At 44.9% G+C, this 17,212-nt stretch overlaps 2 long non-coding RNA genes and 3 other non-coding genes across 6 annotated transcripts; all 5 read left to right on the top strand.

The window, feature by feature from the left end:
* Positions 1–471: 471 nt before the first annotated feature.
* LOC125979059 (U2 spliceosomal RNA) lies at positions 472–662 on the top strand. The gene has a single exon (XR_007485191.1). It is a non-coding gene; the product is annotated as a U2 spliceosomal RNA (small nuclear RNA).
* Positions 663–1,319: 657 nt separating this feature from the next.
* LOC137840812 (uncharacterized) lies at positions 1,320–5,846 on the top strand. Of its 2 annotated transcripts, XR_011087882.1 has the most exons (3): positions 1,320–1,424; positions 3,221–3,330; positions 3,863–3,996. It is a non-coding gene; the product is annotated as an uncharacterized lncRNA (long non-coding RNA). The 2 variants fall into 2 exon arrangements; XR_011087881.1 differs by lacking the exon at positions 1,320–1,424 and having other exon boundaries at positions 3,089–3,330; positions 3,863–5,846.
* LOC125979074 (U1 spliceosomal RNA) lies at positions 1,374–1,535 on the top strand. The gene has a single exon (XR_007485199.1). It is a non-coding gene; the product is annotated as a U1 spliceosomal RNA (small nuclear RNA).
* A 1,371-nt stretch (positions 5,847–7,217) lies between the features above and the next one.
* On the top strand, positions 7,218–7,332 carry LOC125979066 (U5 spliceosomal RNA). Its single transcript, XR_007485193.1, has one exon. It is a non-coding gene; the product is annotated as a U5 spliceosomal RNA (small nuclear RNA).
* A 299-nt stretch (positions 7,333–7,631) lies between these two features.
* Positions 7,632–10,685, top strand: LOC125978221 (uncharacterized). Its single transcript, XR_007484931.1, has 3 exons — positions 7,632–9,531; positions 9,747–9,964; positions 10,034–10,685. It is a non-coding gene; the product is annotated as an uncharacterized lncRNA (long non-coding RNA).
* The last annotated feature ends 6,527 nt before the right edge of the window (positions 10,686–17,212 follow it).

Here is a 17,212-nt window from a genome sequence, read left to right as displayed (position 1 = left end):
CGAAGTCTAACTTACCCCCGGTTTCTATCGCAACTTAATATCAACAAGACAGTGCTACAAACTATATACAAATAACAAGGAACTACAATTAATTCACACAAAAATAATTTGCACACCATGCAAACCTTGAAGCTTCGCCAGAGCCGCAACAGCTCCGCCCAGCGGCGAAAGACACATCTGCTTCGGGTTCGGCAGTTACACCAAGGAAGCCTCATGTGTCCATCACTACTCAAAAGCGTTCAGTGTGTCACAGCACTGTAGACCTAAACTCCGTGTACGTACTACTGCGCAAATGTTTAGTTCTAAACAGAAAGAACGCAATCCCCCACAAGCAGAAATTATGCAGTAGAGATCCCCACATTTGGGGAATTCACAGGGGTCAGTATGTGGCATTAGCATTAGTCGATATATGTAACCATAACTGGAATTGGTCTCTCTATTTAAGTCGTTGCCTCAGACCCATTTCCAGTTATTGCTTCTCGGCCTTTTGGCTAAGATCAAGGGTAGTATCTGTTCTTATCAGTTTAATATCTGATACGTCCCCTATCCGCGGACCACATATTAATTATATTTTTGGGTTAGGGAGATGGGGAAAGGGCTTGCCCCGTCCACTCCACGCATTGACCTGGTATTGCAGTGCCTCCAGGACCGGTGCACCTCCTCTCCTGGTCAAATCGGTAGTTCATATGCTAGAGAACCATTTCAATCCGTTCGCTTAATTCTTACAGGGTTAAGCAGTCAATTATGACTTGATGGGGTCTGATCTAAATGTAAGACATTTCGATTTGAGAGGCAGCAAGAATTTATGTAACCGTTCTAAATATAATTAAAATGTGTTTCATTGCTTGAGATTTTCCTATCATTGTTCCAAGAATTTTTATTACAATTCTTATCCTCAATTTTTTAAGAAAATGTCATTTTCAAAACTTGTTCAGAAAAAAAACATAATATTCAGTGGTTTTCAATAAACACAAATTCATACAGTTTTAGGGTTCTCAGGTTAAAAGAGGCAATGCTAAGGGGCATGTTTTTGCACATATATTATTTTACTACGATTTTTTATGGTTTGTTATGGTTGCTGCCATCACCGTTAGATGGCGACTCTAAGAAAAAGGAGGTGAACAAAGGCGTGGGGGTAGGGGCAATGAAGGGTAGAAAAAGAAGCAAAGCATGATGGTAGTGTTTCTTAATCTATTTCTTACTTAATTTATAATACTTTGGTTTTGTAATGACAAATGGTACTATTTAAACAGTTCTACAAATCCTGTTTCATCCGCTGAGTGTGTATGTGTGCCACACCTTTTTAGCAATTAAGCCCGTGACTGAAGATGGCGTGTGCGATAAAGACGTCAGCCCGGTAACTTCTATTATTCATACTTGCCTGGCACGGGAGACAACCTGAACAAGAAGGCAAATCACACAGGGTGAGAATCATCCATTGCACTCCGGAAGTGTCGACTCCTGCGACTTAAGAATCGTGGGAAATCTTGACTGCATATCTTCTGTGGGTGAGGACAGCGTTCGCGCTCTCCCCCCGGACTTACTGATTAAAGCAAAAGTTACACGCAATTGTACGCACATAGATTAAGTCTGAACGCCATTGAGCATGTTAACTGTACTCTAGAACTGTGCATTTGCTTGCTAAACTGTTTCAAACAAATTAGTAAAATGCGAAATATGTAATTACCACGTTCCCGACTCGTTACATGATATGAACGTATCAAAACCTTTTTGTCAGCTGTAGGTATGTCTTTTTGAAGAATTCGCCCGATTGTTGTTCCTCATACATTACAAGTATGGATTTCTAGAAAGCAACTTTTACTTCCTAAAGTAAACTGACAGATTTCTATTCAAATGTAATTAATTTATAATTAATCGTAATACGTTGAAGAACCAGACGTGAGACGGTCGTAGGATTGAACGGTCAAAAGGGTCCCCCCTCGTTTATTCACCCCTCAGGAATACCGCGCTATTCAAAGGTTCCTACTACCGTAGTTCACCTAATACTACATCCTCCTTTCTGAGTAGGAATCCTATTATTTTCAACGTCACTATAATAACCAAACTTTTCATGAAAGTGTTGAGAATATAACTGTTACTATATCTTCCGTAATACACACTCCTTTCAACTACTGAACCATTATCAGTTTCAACTGTGAAATATATGACTAACTACTGAGTAATGTAGTCCTTCAATCCGCTTGGAGGTTGTCTTTCCCTGGTAGGGTAGCGTCTCTCGTTTCCTTGTCTTCGCTGACTCCCATCAACCAGCGTGCTGTGTGTGCTCGTCGGTTCATCAACAACACTGTTGTGCCCGCCCTCAGTCTCTGATTGGACGATTTCAGTCGATGGAGCAATAGGAGTAGTAGAAAGATGTACTCTGTTTCTCCGCAGGATACCTCCTTGCATCTCGACATGGTATGATCTGGGTGTGTCTGCCGTGGAAACTATTGTCCCTCTTTCGTTCATGTCCTTCACCCAGACATGGTCACCTGGATGCAGACGCGGCAGATCACGTGCTCTGTGTCGAGTGTTCAAATGTCTCTGCTGTTTCTGTCGAGAACTTTGCTCGGTGTTTCTCAATGTCTCCATGTCTGCCCATCTTGGGTCCAGTTGTGAAGGGATAGTTGGAAGTTGCGTTCTTATTCTTCTCCCCATCAGCAACTCAGCTGGACTGTATCCATTTGCCAATGGAGTCGCTCTGTATGCCATTAGAGCTAAATATGGGTCACTGGATTTGCTTAGCAGACTCTTCACAGTTCTGACAGCTCTTTCTGCTTCCCCGTTGCTCTGTGGAAACTTTGGACTAGACGTCGCATGTTCGAAACACCAGTCCCGTGAAAACTTTTTGAAACTGTCTGATGCAAATTGTGGCCCATTATCCGTGCGCATTTCCTGTGGTATTCCATGTCGCGCGAATATGGACTTACAATGCTCCACTACTGCTTCAGATGTTGTAGATTTCAGTGGAGCAACTTCAAAAAAATCGGGAGAAGTAGTCGACAATGAGTAAATATACTTTACTCCCTTTTTGGAATAGATCTGCTCCCACCTTCGACCAAGGCCTCTCTGGGAATTCGGTTGGAATCAATGTCTCTTTATTGACCACTCTTTCTCGAGCACAAACATCACACTTCTCTATGTCATGTTGTATTTGTTTGCTCAATCCTGGCCACCACACTGACTGTTTCGCCCTCTCCCTGCATTTTTGTATTCCCAGATGTCCGTCGTGCAACCTACTCATGATGTCGCAGCGTAGAGCTTCTGGAATCACAATCCGAGTGCCTTTCAACAACAATCCGTCTTGCACACTGAACTCTCCTGAGAATGGCAAGTATGGCTGAACGATAGATGGCGCCGTGAACCTTTCTGGCCACCCTTCAGAACAATATTTTTTTACTTGACTAATCACGACATCGTTGTCTTGATGTTTCTTGATGTCTGCAATTCGGCTGTCAGTTGCTGGCAAACTAGCCATGACAGCGTGCACATACAAGTCAATTTCCTCCTCCTTTAGCTGATCTTCTGAGCTGTTCATCGGTGATCTTGACAACACATCCGCGGTTGCAATACTTTTGCCTGGTACGTGCGAAATGTCATATGAAAACCCCATGAGCCGCATCCTCAGCCGCTGTATGCGTGGTGGAAGATCGTCTAGGTGTCGTGAACCCAGGAGTGGGACCAATGGTTTATGATCCGTTTCCACGTGGAAAGTAGAGCCAATGAGAAACTCTGCAAAGCGTTCACATGCCCATGTTGTGGCCAAAGCCTCTTTTTCAATTTGCGCATAGCGCTGCTCTGTAGTAGTAAGGGCGCGTGACGCGTACGCAACTGGTCTTACTTTTCCATCCTGTTTCTGCAGAAGCACTGCTCCTAACCCATATGAGGAGGCATCAACCGATGCCACTGTCTCAGCGTTCGGGTTGTACAATGCAAGTATTGGTGGTGTCGTAAGTTCTTTTTTGATTTCTTCAAAAGCTTTTTGTTGCTGCAATCCCCATGTCCACATGTTAGTCTTCTTGAGTAGATCTCTCAATGGCTTTGTTTTGTCTGCTAAATGTGATAGGAATTTCCCCAGGTGATTAACCATGCCGATTAAGCTTCTGGTTTCAGTGATGTTTCTCGGCTCCCGCATGGTGGACACCGCTTTCACCTTGTCTGGATCAGCACTCACTCCTGAGGCTCCCACAATCTGCCCCAGAAATGTTATTGTTGACTTGAAAAACTCACATTTGTCACTGAGTGTGACGCCTGCATCCTGGAGCCGTGTTAGTGCTGCATGAAGTCGCCTGTCATGCTCCTCCTGCGTAGCTCCTAGGATAAGCACGTCATCCATCTGGCACAAAACACCATCCAATCCATCTAGAATTTGTGACATTCTCTTCTGGAAGTGCTCAGGTGCGGACGATATTCCAAAGCACAATCTCTTATAACAGAATCTCCCGAAAGGTGTAATGAATGTCGTCAAAAGAGACGAGCCTTTCGACAGCGCTACTTGCCAAAATCCAGAATTTGCATCCAATTTGGAAAATACTTTGGCTCCGGCAAGTTGTCCTAGTGTCTGTTCCACTGCTGGAAGTGGATGTCACTCCCTCTGCACAGATTTATTTAGTTCTGTGAGGTCAGAGCATATCCGTACTTTTCCGTTGGGCTTGGGCGCCACTACCATTCCGGCACACCATTCGGTTGGTTCCTCCACCTTACTGATGACGCCTTGTGACTCCATTCTCGCCAACTCCTCCTTCACCTTTGGAAGTAGTGGCAGCGCAACACGTCTTGCCGTAGAGATTGAGAATGGCACTGCATCGGGTTTCAACACAATGTCGTATTCTCCTTCCAATTTCCCTAATCCATTGAACAGGTTGGGAAACTGTTGTTTTACTCTAGCTTTTGAGTCGAGAGTCACTGTATCAAGCCTAGCTACTAACTTCAGTGCATTTAGTGCTGGCCGTCCCAATAGTGGGAATCCTAGTTCTTTCACGACATAAATGTCTTGCATTGTTTCCTTGCCATTTTTGTGGAGTTTAGTGTTGAATTTTCCTTCCACCGTTAAAGGTACATTTCCTGGCCCACGCACAACTCTGCTGACGTGCTCCAGCTTTGCCAACTGTCCATTGTAGAGTTTTGCTGGTATCGCCGTGACATCGGCGCCAGTGTCCATTTTGAATTTTGTGTCTGTGCCACCCATTGATATTGTTACAATCCATGGGTCATCATTTTGGCCATTGCTAAGTGCCCCTAAAAATAAATCATCACTCTCTTCTGTGACATTCATTTCATGCACCATTTTTGTGCGGCACACCTTGGCATAATGTCCTCTTTTCTTGCACAAATTGCATGCTGCTTCTCTTGCTGGACATTGTTGTGGATTGTGTCCTTTCAAATCGCCACATTTCCCACATTTTGTCTGTTTTGGGGTCTCTGAGAACGTCTTTTTAACCATTGTCCTCTTTTGTTGCCCTCCCGTACTTTTCCAGCAGGTGGCAGTGTCGGCTCGCTGACGCTGTTTCAGGCTGACGCTGTTGAGTTCCGCGCTTGCTGCTTCCATGTTAAAATTACTTTTCAACATTTCTTGTTGTTTCTTTACTTGTTCACTCTGACGGCACTTTGTCAAGTCCGGGTCTAGCTGCAATTGTTCTGAGAGTTTTTTGTCTTTTAATCCGACCACCAATCTGTCTCGGATCATTTCTTCATGCAACGCACCGTAGCCACAATGCTCCGATAGACAGTGAAGTGCAGTAATAAAGCTGTCCACAGTTTCTCCCGCCTCTTGCTGTCACATATTGTATTTGGCTCGTTCAAAAATTACATTTCTTCTTGAAATAAAGTGTGCATTTAGCCTTTCCCTCACCGTTCCATAGGCGGTCATCTCTCTGTCAGTCAATCTTAATGACGTGAGGATATCCTTGGCCGCTTCTCCCATTGTGTAGATTAAGGCATTTACCTGGTTTCCCTCAGGTTGTGTTTCCAGTCCGGATGCTACTCTGAACCTTTCAAAGCGCTTTATCCACTTCGGCCATTCCTCTGGCTTGAACGTGAATTTCTCCGGTGGCGGCACATGGAACCTCTCATGCTTGCGTCTCCACACCGTCACGCACACGGACTGCACCTGCTCCCCCTTTTGTGAGGCTTTCAATGTCCGGGACCTCCAACTCCGTGGTATCTTCCTTTTAGCACCACTTCTGACACCATGTTGGGTTATCTATTAATTTATAATTAATAGTAATACGTTGAAGAACCAGACGTGAGACGGTAGTAGGATTGAACAGTCAAAAGGGTCCCCCCTCGTTTATTCACCCCTCAGGAATACCGCGCTATTCAAAGGTTCCTACTACTGTAGTTCACCTAATATTACAGCCACCATCGCAGTGGAGGTGAATTACACTCCAAACCATGCCAGCAACGTCAAAAGCCTCAATTATTTGCGACACAAGAGAGATATAGAGCATTTCTGAAATTTGAGAAACCATTTGAGAAATTACGATCATATTTTGTTTCCCGATTTGTGTTGAATAAAGTTATGAAATTACAAATTTTCAAATAAAACACAGAGATGGGATCATTTCCCATTCTCTCATACCAAAAGTACTGTCACGTGCTGGTGCCACCTGCGACAGGACCACGCCCACCTGTCAGTGGAATCGCCGTCACCTGCCACGGGCTCATGGACAGCGAGATATCAGCGCCGCCAGCGCACACCTAAGTGTCAGTCTGTCCCTTGATGCTGCTTCGCTCATCAGTCCCTGAGATACTGACTCGCTTGACTATTGGAAATCCCGCAGAATCGTTTGTCCTCTCCAGCCCGGTCGTCGCTCTAGCGCCAGCTGTTCCCATCATCCCCTTCCACAATAAAGTCTGTCGCTACGCACTTGGCTGTACTGTCCGATCCCTTACAAGTACACGTACCAAGACATACAACTGTTGCAAAATAGTCGCCCAATCGATAGGTGATACCGTTTGAAAGAACGAGCGCCGTCAGTGTTCGATCAGGTACCTACAATCCTGTGCGCCAACAATGTTTAAAGTAAAAAATACATTAATTAACACAAAATACTCGTTTAAACCTTCTATTTAAGTTGAGTCCTTGTAAGTATAGTAAATCTATGAACGTCTATTGTTTGTATTAGAAGGAATGGTTGCTGCAATTTGAGTGTGAGAACGCCTGTGAATTTGGTTGACCAGCAGTGGGGTGGCCCGGTTTGACCCAGATTATCAGCTCTCTCTTTCTTCTCTTCAGATGGAATAAATATTTCGCCTTTTACTAAAGATTTCCGTGGGGAGGAAATATAAGAGGCTATTTCAATATTTTTGATGCTCTGCGAAAGCGTAGCATTCTTTCTCTGTTAAAATATCAATATCGCAACGGATAGCCACCTATATCATTCTCCGCGCGACAGTCATACGTTCACATAATTCATACTGACACATATGTGAACATGTTCACATAAACAGAGAAATTATGCCGAGTGCAGACAGACAATCACGTTTAAGCCCTCGTTTATCAATGCAGTTTAATGTCTGGTGGTACCCATTTGAATGGGCACATGTCAGTCTATTGCAATTTGGCAAAAAATATTGTTATTGAATAAAAACCAATAACCACCCCCCCCCCCCCCCCCCCCCCAATAAGCACTCCTGCTCCTCACATCAAAGAACACGGACTTGAGAAGATCCGTCGCGCTGTGCTTCGTTGAAACGTGGCTTGACGGACGCACCCAGCACCACGCCGTGGAGTTAGCTGGGTTTCGGCTATTGCGTGCAGATCGCAGCGCGGAGTTCACTGGAAAATCAATGGGAGGTGGTCTCTGTTTCTATATTAATGAACGTTGGTGTACTGATGTCACGGTGTTGAAAGAGTCTTGCAGCCCTCTCCTAGAAACACTTTTCATGAACTGCCGGCCGTTCTATTCACCACGGGAGTTCTCCTCGATCGTCATGGCGGCTGTTTACATTCCACCGCACGCACGTGCGAGTGAAGCCACGCAGATGCTGGCTGACCAGGTGTCAGACATGGAGAAACTTCTACCAAATTCACTAATCATTGTTCTGGATGATTTTAACAGGGCGAACCTCGCACATGAACTCCCCAAATACAGACAGCACATAACGTGTCCCACCAGAGGGGCACAGACACTGGACCACTGCTACACCGTCATTAAAGATGCATACCACTCTGTGGCTCGTGCGGCTTTAGGACTCTCGGACCACTGTGTAGTTCGTTCATCTGATCCCGGCCTACAGGCAGAAATTAAAGACTTCTAAGCCTATGGTGAGGACTGTGAGGAAGTCGACAGTGGAGACAAGGCAGGACATCCAAGCTCGCTTTGACTGCACCGATTGGGGAGTTTCTGAAGCTGCACCTTCAGACCTGCATGAACTCACTGACACTGTCACATCATACATCAGTTTTTGTGAGAATCTGTGTGTGCAGACTAAGACCTTCTGCACGTATGTTGTAAATTTTAGCCTGCATGTGTCTCTGCATGTTGCCTTAGAACACCGGGCCGGCAGCAGTGGGATTACGCATAGGTTATTTGTGCTGGACAGGGAGGTTTAGTTTCAGTAATGTATAGGTACCTAGAATGTAGAAGGGCCAGTTGTCCGTGACCACAAAAGAACCGAGTAGATGGCCTTTTAGGGACAACGAAAACAACAAGTATACTGAGAGTCGAACCGCAGCTGTTATTCAAAGCGATATAAGAGTATAAGAGATACGATGCCTGGGAGACGAGAGGGAGCAGCTAACATCTTTGCTTTTGGGTCACTCGAATATTTGGAGAAACTTCACTCTGACATCGGTTGAATAAAATATTTTCCCAATCAGCCGTGTGTCACTGAAGTGTTCCTTCTCTCAGCCAGCCATCTTCCACCAAGTGTTTTTTTGGAGACCAGCGGAGCAACAAAGACAATTCACCACACGTACAACAACGACAAACCTTGTTTTACACCGAACCTCAGGAGGCTGCGCAAAGTCAAGGAGGAGACCTACAGGAGCAGCGACCGGGACCTGTTCAAGCAGACCAGAAACACACTGAACCGAGAGGTCAGGAAAGCCAGCAAGTATTACGGGGAGAGCCTGGAGAGACACCTCTCTGCCAATCCTGATCCCTCAACAGTGTGGAAAGGTCTGCAGAGCATCACGGGCTTCAAAAAACGAACCCCCTGTCCTGTGGAGAGCCCAAGGCTTGCAAACCAGCTAAACAGGTTCTACTGCAGGTTTGATCGGTCCTCCCACACAACAGGACCTCCTGCAGCACAATCCACATACTCACCTCCCCCCACAACCGCTCTGTCCACTCCTCCACCACCGTTGTCACCTACTCTCTTGCAGAGGCCGCGCCCGCACTCCAGATCCGCGAGAAAGAAGTGTGCCACATGTTCCGGAGACAAAACATCAGGAAGGCACCGGGCCCAGACGGCGTGTCACATTCCTGCTTGAAAGTCTGTGCTGAACAACTAGCACCCACCTTTGCACGGATCTTCAACCGTTGCCTCGGATCTATTGACAACAATGGACTTTGTTCGCACTTGGTAAGTTCTCCTTTAATATAAATTCATATTGAAAATGGCTAAGGATAGCCCCGAGGCTAAGAACGTGCAGTGTGAAAAGCCCTAAAATGTGATAGCATGATAGGAGTCATCAGCAGTAAATATGCAGTCAATTTTGGCTTTAGAGATTACACATGACTAATTTACATTACAGAGAGTAGCTACAGTAACTCCTGGTTTTGTCTTACCGTTGTCAGGGTCCGGGGTGGTGTACCTCCTTTTTCCACAGGGAGCAACCGTGAGCAGAGTGGCAGAGGACCCAGTTGGAGCTCATCAGGCCCGTTAAAGGAGGGCTCTTAAGGAGCATGCTGTCAATTGCTCGTCGTGTCCTACCTGTTGTGATCACCTCCACGGTTGTGCCTTTGGCTCCTCGATACCCTCTTGCTCATCGACGCCACGTTCTCCTGATCCTCAGGTCTGCTGTAAGATCTCCGCCATAGCCACGTCGTATCCTCTGACCAAGCCTTGTGTATTTTGTTGGCAGATTCCCTCCACGGCTCACCGCCAAGATCCACCCCGTCTGGCTGAACTCCACACGCTCCGCCGTTGCTGCTCCTTGCTCCTAGCGCAGATCCTCCCGCTCTGCCTCCACCGCATCTCCTCCAATAAACACTCATCACTCATTCTGAACTTCTGAGTTGGTTTCCTGCATGTGGGTCAAATCATTCGCCAAAACGATGACAACCGCCTTTCTCAGATATGTAGTAATCTAACATAAACGTTAGTCAAACAACCCTAACCCAATGCTAATAATAGTAGTTTCACATTCTTGTTGGGTGTTTCACTAGCATGTTGTGGGTAGTGGAATACCATTAAACAAGACCAAAGAGAGGATCATAGTGGTAGAGAACATTTATATTTGAAACACAATGACAACGTTACTGTTAGGGTTTTTCAGATTATCCTTATCGTATGATTATGTTGGAATGCAACCGGTAATAAATAAGATAGCTGTCCCATCCTACACAAGGTCGTAAAACACCCCCTGATATGTTTTGACTAGAGCACAAGGGCTTCCTATTCAGCCTACTCTTATCCCCACTCTGTTTCTCAATAAATATGCCCTTGCAGGAGGGAGAGTTTTAGACTTCACTTCTTCAACGTGTGAGCTCTCCACCTGCAGGTGTCTAAAAGGACTTGCTTGTCTCTCGTGTGGTTCTTGCAAAATAAGTTGGAGTGAGCAAATCTCTAACATTTTGGTGCCGAAACCCGGGATCCCTCATACCCGCTATCTGTCTGACGAAGAAGGACGTGCTGCATTGTCGACAAGACAGCGTCCATTAGGAGGACCTGGAGGAGAAAGTCCTGGGAAGAGAATTGTTAGAGATTCGCTCACTCCAACTTAATTTGCAGGAACCACACGGGAGACAAGTAAGTCCTTTTAGACACCTGCAGGTGGAGAGTCCATTTGTCGCTGTGCGTGCAGCGATGTTCGAATGGAGGTCTGAACTCTCCACCCTGCAAGGGCATATTTATTAAGAGAAACAGAGTGGGGGGATGAGTATGCTGAGTAGAAAGCCCTTGTCCTCTAGTCCAAACATGTCAGGGGATGTTTTACGACCTTGTGATAAAGAGGACAAGGTAGGGTATTTATTACCTGTTGCATTCCAACATAATCCTACGATAAAGATAACGTGGAAAACCCTGACAAGAATTCTTCGCTGGGCCAGCATCTTAGGTCTGCCTTCGCCTGACAGAGGTGGATTGACGGGACCCGGCAGTGCAACGAACCAGGGGACAAGTAAATTAAAGGCCCGAAGTTGTGTGATTGTGTTGTTGTTTGTGAAACGCGTAAAAAACCACAGGTGCACAAAAGATACGGCTTCGGTTTATCCGAGCTATGAGATACGGCTTTGGTTTATCCGAGCTATGAGATACGGCTTTGGTTTGTCCGAGCTATGAGATACGGCTTTGGTTTGTCCGAGCTATGAGATACGGCTTTGGTTTGTCCGAGCTATGAGATACGGCTTTGGTTTGTCCGAGCTATGAGGCCTAAAAAAGTGCTAGAGTTTTTGTGATTGAGTGTGTGACTGGTAGGATAAATTGACTAAATAGCTGTTCTAGCATTGATCCACGGCATTAATACAGGCTAGTAATTTGTTGAAAGGTCAATTTAAACCTGCATTGAGGATCCTCAAAGAAAAAAAATGTGAAAAAAAATTGTAAAACCTTAAACTACTAAAATTAAGATGGGAAATAAGAACGGTAAATCTCTTGCTCTGCTCTTCTTTGAGATGAGAAGTTCATGGCGAGTAGATTTCTTAATTGTATGCAATACATGCTGAAGTGAAAGAATATGTAAGGAATACAAGGAAATTTGAAATGTGGAAGAATTGGTAGAAGTGCTAGAGTGTGGTTGAAATCTTCACAAAGAGATAAGAACGAATTCAAGAGACAAAAGCTAGAAAAATGAAAACGGATGAGGTCACAAGTGTTTGTCAGACCAGGACACAATAAGGCCTCTGTGAGCAGGTGCAAGGCCGCAGCTCAAGCCGCGGCTCAAGCGAGGGGCAAGAGGAGTTTGATAATAATAATAATAATAATATTTTTGAGGTGGCAAATTACAAATGACTAGAGATCAAATTGTGTTACACTAAAGTTAAAATATGCAAATCAAGTTGTAAAGAAATACAACTTGCTTCTAGAAGATAAATAAATAAAATTAGAATGGGCTGTCCTCGTGTGCATGGGAGGGACCAGCTCATGATCGACCACAGGAAATGGCCAGCCTGTGACGAATCATTGGTGCTGGGACCTACCTTCCGCACGCGAGAGCTGTGCATCTGTGTGCGTATGTGTTAAATTGATGAAGATAGGCTAAACTTTCCATTTGAAGAAATTTGCTAGACTGTTGAATTTACACCGCAGAACAGAAACAATTTTGACAGATAAAAATGAAAGAAAAAGAGAGAAATCTGTTTGCGAGCAGAAACTAATCCACACTAGTGCATGTTAGTGTCAAGCCCTCATGAGAAATTCGGAGTAAACAAAACAACAGAACATGCTTTCAGGAATTGGGAGAAGCTAAATTGTGAATTTAAGATTTTGCAATGCTACATTTAATAGGAATAATTGATTGGTTGTGTTACAAGATTATACAAAATTCTAAAGTCAAGCTAAATCTGAGAGATTGAGTTCTTTAAATTTAAAAACAAAGAAACAATTCCGATTAATTTGCCAATTGTTTGTTTTTGTTAAGTTATTTTTTGAATTAGTGGATTGTTCTACCAAGAAACTTGAGTTGAAAATGATATATGAATGTTGTGTGGTGAGCTTGGATGAAATGGGACCAATGTGATAGGAAGACTCCTTTTTGGAGACTGTGTGAGATGCATATGATGAGCATTGATGAATGATTGCCTGAATGAAAGGTTGAATGGTTGAAGTTGTTGGCGACTACTATAGAAAATTAATAGAGCGACTTTGATGAAAGAGTGATTTTGAGCAGGTTGAATGCTAAAAAAATCGATTGATAATTAACTAGAAAAAAAAAAACTGGAGAACCAGTGTTAGAGATTTGCTCACTCCAACTTATTTTGCAAGAACCACACAGAGACAAGGCAAGTTCTTTTAGACACCTGCAGGTGGAGAGATCACTCGCTACAGGAATGAAATCTGAAAAGTCTCCTTCCTGCAAGGGCATATTTATTAGGAGGAACAGAGTGGGGGTGAGAGTGGGGGTCAGAGTAGACAAATGGCCGAAGCCCTTGGCTGATCAAAGCACAGCAGGGGGTCCTTCACGATGTTGTGTGAACTAAACAACTTTGATTGCTTCCTCTGCAGCTAGTCACTTTGTTCTACTACTTTTGTTAAGACAACACAGGCGAGGGTAATTATTACAGGTTACATTCCAACATAATCATAGGATCAAACTAACCTGAAAACCCTAACATCTCCCTCCTGATTTATCATATGATTATGCCACCCCAAACAACAAAGACAAGCAAGAAAAAAACATATATACGTATAATGAAGAAAGTAGAATGGTAAAAATAAAAACAACAAACAATGATAGCAACACATTCCAGTGAAGATGAGGTATTACCTCAAACTTATTGTGTAAGCGAAAAACCTGCTGGCCAGATGTTATTAGCAGGAAAATTCTTACACGGCCCCGTTGCCACAGGCGACCAGAATGCTATGAATAATAAAAAATAAAAAGAAAAACACAGAAACAGTACATCATTGTATCCATCACTTGCGAAGCATTTTCGATGGTCAAATCATCAAGTTTCTGTAAAACATGCTCAACAGAACAGCACCTACGCAATCCATTTTTCATCATCGTCATCACATCCGTCATCTCTAAGGAGTTGTATATGAACCTGGGCTACAGTAGAGGACACAAACTTCGACACAGCAGACTTCAAACATGGCATAACGCAGGTCGTAAACAAGCACAACACCATCAGCACAACAAGCACAGGAGACAGCAATTTCAACAGCAGTTGCCACCAGTTGCCAGAGAATAGCCATGAAAAGAAATCAAACTGAAGTGGGACCTTGTCTTTAGACATGGCCTGCTGTAAGTTCTTCAGCGAATTCATGGCGTCGTTTATGTGGGTGTCATTTTCTCCTGGTATGTATGTGCAACAGGAAGTCCCAATGATGTGGCACACACCACCTTGTGCTGCCGTCAACAAGTCCAGAACCATCCTGTTTTGCAAGACCATCAGTCTAATAGCCTGAATCTCTCTATTTTGTCCATCGTTGACTTGCAGTGAGAGATTCACAAAGGATTGAAAACGATAGTTCAGTGTCTCGATGAAGAGCGATAGTTTCCCAACCCCAATCTGAGGGAAGAGCGCAAGGACAACTTTGTCTCCGGCAGACCATACTTTATGGTCCTCTGGAACGTTCGCACCCCAGACAGGGTCATGAGGGTCAAAGGTTGCAACTGCTCTGCGTCGACGTCCAGTAGAGTTACGTGCTCCTGTCAACAAATGGTGTCGTATCCTGTAGGTGTGGTCTGTCACCCACACTGGTGCACACACTCCTGTCCAGTTGGCGGGCAGCATCGGATAAACCTTGTGACCACAAAGCCACCAGCCATTCTGTATGAAGTATGTTCCGTTCGATGGTGTAGCCATGTTGGTTGGAGAGCCCTCCCCACCTGAAATGGCTCTCTTATCTTGACACTCATCGGTGATGTCCAGAGCTCCCATCCAGTTTCCTCCTGGAGAGCAGTCGTCGTTAATGCAGACGTGGGTCTTGTTACCTTGGATGTAACATGTGTAATTCACTCCAGCTGGTCTTTCTGTGTAGGCCACTTGTGGTATAGTTCGTCCTTTAACAGTCAGATTGAGATTTGTCCAGAATAGCTGATCACAGGCACCGTCAGCAAGTCCAGGGCGGTAAGGGTCGGCATCTTTGACTGCGACGGCACCGTGCTGATATCCAACTCCTCCCATGGATGCCATACATTTTGCTTCAGTGACATTCATTGCTCTGGCCTCCAAGCGAACTTGCGTGGAGGAAGGGGGGAGTTTGGAACACACATAGCATCCCTCCTGTGTGTGAGCTCTCACAGTGAACCTGACATACCGGTACCAAGTGTTGGTTTCGTATGGGTTTCTGGGGTCCCATGACCAGTCTTCATAGTTCTCATCATGTGACCATCGTTTACCACGGGCAACATTGTCATTTGGTCTCTTCAGATGAGTCAATAGACCATAGCACGCTCCAACCACAACGCAGCAGAGGATCCATCTGGCATATGGAGCCCCGTTGCTACTAGGACGGCAGAGACACTGGGACATCCCCTCGCCTAGCGGAGTGGGGATCGATGAATTCTTCACCAACATTGAGACGCCTCGCCCTAAACGACGGGGCCCCTTTGTAGTCAGCCTTCCCCACCACTCCGAATTAGGGGTCCAGCACTCTCTGCAACTTGCAGTGGCTGAGGTGAATCCACCTGGGCCGTTGAGAGATTTTTACCGCCGTGGGAGTAGCAAGCAAAACTTGGAACGGTCCCTCCCACCGCGGGCTGGCCCAGTTCTTTCTTTTGATGACCTTGATGTAGACCCAGTCTCCTGGATTGATGGTGTTGTCCACCTGTGAGGGAGAGAGATCAGGCGGCAGTAAATTTGCATTTGACACATCTTTCAGTTTGAGCGTCCTGATTAGATAATCTGCCAAGGTCTGTTCTTCATCTGCTTTTTGCAAATCTGCAGGGAACACTGGTAGTCTATATGGTCTCCCATGTATGATTTCAAAAGGTGTTAGTCCTTCTGAAGTGGGAGTAATTCTCATATAGAGCTTCACTAAGTCGAGGCACTCTGGCCAAGGTCTGCCTGTTGTTTCCATGCATTTTTTCAACCTGCTTTTGATGGTAAAGTTTGCCCGTTCAACCAGGCCTGCGCTCGAAGGATGCCAAGCACAGTGGTTTTTTAACGTTATTCCAAGGTGTACAGCCATGTTCTGCACAACTTGGTTCACAAAGTGTGGACCATTGTCACTGTAAATGGTTTGGGGGATGCCATGAGTTGGTATGATGGTTTTGCAGATAGCTTTTGCCACTGTTAAGGCATCTGCGCGTTTAGATGGAACTACTTCCACCCATTTTGAAAATGCATCAATCATCACTAGGCAGTATTTGTAAGGTCCACTTTGTGTGAGTTCAATAAAATCCATATGCATGATTTGAAATGGATAAGAGGGTTTTGGAAATGAGCCTCTCTTAGGTCTCATGTTTCCTTGTGGATTATGTTTCACACAAACAGGACATGCTTTACAAAAAGTTTTTAAGTAAGCATCTAAACCAAAGGTAGTGAATTGTTGATCTATGATGGACTTCAACCCTCCTGTCGACACATGGCAAGGCCCATGTGTCGCAAGCGCTGCTGCCTTAAAAAGTGATTTTGGTAAAACAGGTTTGTCATTGATGCGGTGGATATTATCTGTATCCACTATTGCACCTTTTGTCGTCCACATTCGTTTTTCCACCATTGGAGCATTGCCCTGCATATCTGTCAGTACAGTCTTATCTATGAGTTGTGTGTCCTCTGAACCCACTAAAAAAATTTCATGGCCATGTCTCCCTGCAGCTGCTTCTTTTGCAATCTTGTCTGCTAATCTGTTTCCATTTGAGACTTCATCTCTGCCAGTGGTGTGAGCAGCACATTTACACACAGCTAGTTTAGCAGGTAAAAGAATGGCCTGCAACAAGTCTTTTAACAAGGAGGCATGGGTAACCGGCTTACCGGTTGATGTTGTCATCCCTCTGCGCTCCCATTGTTTCGCAAAATAGAACAGAGTAGAAAACGCATACTGACTGTCTGTGTATACAGTGACTTCCTTATCTTCCGCTAATTGACAAGCTCTTGTTAGAGCAATCAGCTCAGCAGCCTGTGCTGACCTGGTGTATGGAAGCTTCTCTGCTTCAACAATCTGGTTTGGCAATTTCACAATTGCATAACCACTTTGATTGTTTCCTTTAGGATCCTTTGAACATGATCCATCCACAATCCACTTTTCCCCCTTGTCAAGTGGCGTGTCACTTAAATCTCCTCTGGGCAGCTGTAGATGTTCTGTAGCATCCAAACAGTTATGTGGTGTTCCATCCCCTGGCAACGGGATCAACGTTGCTGGGTTAAGGATTGTGCACCTCTTTATCACAATGTGTGGTTGTGACAGAAGTATAGCAGTGTAGGACAGATGTCTG

Source organism: Syngnathus scovelli, chromosome 12 (genome assembly GCF_024217435.2).
Source record: "Syngnathus scovelli strain Florida chromosome 12, RoL_Ssco_1.2, whole genome shotgun sequence".
Taxonomy (NCBI): domain Eukaryota; kingdom Metazoa; phylum Chordata; class Actinopteri; order Syngnathiformes; family Syngnathidae; genus Syngnathus; species Syngnathus scovelli.
The sequence above is the reverse complement of the archived record's forward strand: the minus strand, read 5'-3'. Positions and strand labels throughout refer to the sequence as shown.